Source organism: Pongo pygmaeus, chromosome 21 (assembly GCF_028885625.2).
Source record: "Pongo pygmaeus isolate AG05252 chromosome 21, NHGRI_mPonPyg2-v2.0_pri, whole genome shotgun sequence".
NCBI classification, from domain to species: domain Eukaryota; kingdom Metazoa; phylum Chordata; class Mammalia; order Primates; family Hominidae; genus Pongo; species Pongo pygmaeus.
The window spans coordinates 39997123-40000000 of NC_072394.2; the positions used below are offsets into that span (position 1 = coordinate 39997123).

Below are 2878 nucleotides of genomic sequence, written 5' to 3' on the forward strand. Positions count from 1 at the left end.
GTGAAACTTTTTTGCTTTTTTTCAATGTGTGAACCACCTACCCATAGAAAATAAATCTATAAAAAGACCATCTGCAAAAAGCAAAGTGATTTCACTTGTTTAACTTAGAAAAATACAAAACATTTTCTCTGTTAAAAGGACTGGAGCTCAGGTGGGAGTTTGATAAAGGGATGGAGTCTGTTGCATGCTAGTAAACCACCTCTCCAAAGAATGCCGGGGTCTGTAGCATTTGCCAGTTTTCATGGTGTAAATACTTCCATCACAATCGATTTCAAGTTGCCAGCAGTTTAACAATTGGTTCTCAAAGTTCTTGAAAATCGAACAATCGCCTTTTTATGACCTAGCAAAAGCTGGCTGGCCAGACTTCTGCAATTGAACCTGGAAGAGTCAGAGGGGTTGTGGCTTTGAGGACAATTGTTCAAGTGAGAAGAGGGCTGTGCAGATCTCAAGATGACCTTGGGATCCTGATGGGAAATTTTCCTGCTTCTGGAGGAGGGAAGCAGAGGGCTATTTTTCCTCCTCTGGGCTAGGGATGCATGGAATGGCAGGGGTGGGGGCTCCCAGCTATGGAGACTGGGAGGGCAGGTAAGTGATGGGACTGATTAGGAAGAGCAGCAACTGTCCCTTCACCCGGCCCATCCTTCAGTGGAGGTGGACATTCGCCTATTTCCTCACACTTTTTTTTTTTTTTTTTGACAGAGTCTCGCTCTGTCGCCCAGGCTGGGGTGCAGTGGTGTGATCACGACTCACTGCAACCTCCACCTCCCGGGTTCACACAATTCTCCCGCCTCAGCCTCCCAAGTAGCTGGGATTACAGGTATGTGCCACTGCACCTGGCTAATTTTTGTATTTCTTTAGTAGAGACAGGTTTCACCATGTTGGCCAGGCTGGTCTCGAATTCCTGACCTCAGGTGATCCATCTGCCTTGGCCTCCCAAAGTGCTGGGATTACAGGCTTGAGCCATCATAGCCGGCCCCCTGACACAGTGATTCCATGAAAATATATGCAGAGCAGAGATCACTATGCTCATTTTGCTGATGAGAAAATTAAGACCCAGACAGGAAAAGGTATTTGTTTTCAGTCACATAGTTGCCAGGAAATAAAATGATAGTAGCTCAAATAGATTGAGCATTTACTCTGAGCCAGATCTATGCTAAATAGCTTGAGTTGTTGCTTAGGTCGGGGTCCCTGGAAGCAGATCCTGAGACAAAGTTCCCTGTGCAAGAGATTTTTTACAAAGGTGTGCCCAGGTAAGGGGGAGAGGGGCTGCAGAACAGGGAAGGGGAGGAAGCCAGGCAAGGGTGTGAGTTCAGGCCATGCCCTAGCCTCAGCCTAATGGGATGTGGGTCTGGAGCACCCCAGAATTTGTCCCAGCTGGAAGCAAAAGATCTGGGCTTTCATACTCCTCTGTTAGTCATTGGCTGTGGCCATTCTCGGGGCACATTGACTCCCAGGCCCCCAGGTCAAGCCTCTGAATAAGGATTTCTTTCTTTTCTCTTCCTTCCTTCCTTCCTTCTTTCCTTCCTTCCTTCCTTCCTTCCTTCCTTCCTTCCTTCCTTCCTTCCTTCCTTCCTTCCTTTCTTTCTTTCTTTCTTTCTTTCTTTCTTTCTTTCTTTCTTTCTTTCTTCTCTCTCCTTCTTTCCTGTCTCTCTTTTTCTTTCTTTCTTTCTTTCTTTCTTTCTTTCTTTCTCTCTTCTTTCTTTTTTTTGAGACAGTTTCACTCTGTCACCCAGGTTGGAGTGCAGTGGTGCAATCTCAGCTCACTGCAACCTCTGCCTCCCAGGTTCAAGGGTTTCTCCTGCCTCAGCCTCCCGAGTAGCTGGGATTACAGGTGCATGCCACCACACCCTGCTAATTTTTGTATTATTAATAGAGATGGGGTTTCACCATATTGGCTAGTCTGGTCTCGAACTCCTGACCTCAAGTGATCCACCCGTCTCGGCCTCCCAAAGTGCTGAGATTACAGGCGTGAGCCACCGTGCCCGGCCTGAATAAGGATTTCTTATTAGCATCCAAACACATTGGAGCTGGGCATCAACAGTGTCCACTCGCTTGTATTAACTCAATTATTCCTCCCAGCAATGCTAAGTGGTATTATTATCACCCCCACTTTGTAGATGGGGAAAATGAGGCAGAGAGATGGAGCCACCTGCCCAGCATCACACAGCTAGTGACTGTCAGAGCTGGGCGGAGCCTGGGCCAAACTGAGGCCTGTACCCAGTTCCCATTGTTCTCTTCTGGGAGGAAGGGAAGTTGGTGACTGGAGGAGCAAGAGAAGATGGCTAGAGGCAGGGGAAGCTGTCAGGACCAGGGACAGCAACTGTCAGAAGAAAGGGGAAAGAGAGGGGAGGCTTTAAGAGACCTGTTTGGACTGGGTACAGTGGCTCACGCCTGTAATCTCAGCATTTTGGGAGACTGAGTCAGGCGGATCACATGAGGTCAGGAGTTCGAGACCAACCTGGCTAACATGGCAAAACCCCGTCTCTACTAAAAATAGAAAAATTAGCTGGGTGTGGTGGTAGGCACCTGTAATTACAGCTACTTGGGAGGCTGAGGCAGAAGAATCGCTTGAACCCAAGAGGCAGAGATTTCAGTGAGCTCAGATCGCACCACTGCATTCCAGCCTGGGCGACAGAGTGAGACTCTGTCTCAAAAAAACAGACACCTGTTTGGACAGAGGAAGGTAAATGAGAGAGAGAAGGAGTAGGGAGGTGGGGGTATGGAGAAGAGGCTCACACAGTGTTCTCTTCCCCTCCCCCAAACATCCTAGCCCAGCCCTCTGAGCCTTACTCTTTTTCTCTGTAAAATGGGGTGAATAGGGGTACCTGTTCCCTCATAGTGCTGTTGAGAGAATTAAATAAGAAAGTGCTTGTCAAGT

At 48.0% G+C, this 2878-nt stretch overlaps 1 long non-coding RNA gene across 1 annotated transcript in view; it reads left to right on the forward strand.

Annotated features, from left to right (window-relative positions):
- The first annotated feature begins 386 nt into the window (after nt 1–386).
- The window catches only part of LOC129022138 (uncharacterized), a 21467-nt gene continuing 18975 nt past the window's right edge, over nt 387–2878 (forward strand). Inside the window, exons 1-2 of the long non-coding RNA XR_008496240.1 lie at nt 387–585; nt 1179–1250. This is a non-coding gene — a long non-coding RNA (uncharacterized LOC129022138). The remainder of the gene's footprint in view (nt 586–1178; nt 1251–2878) is intronic.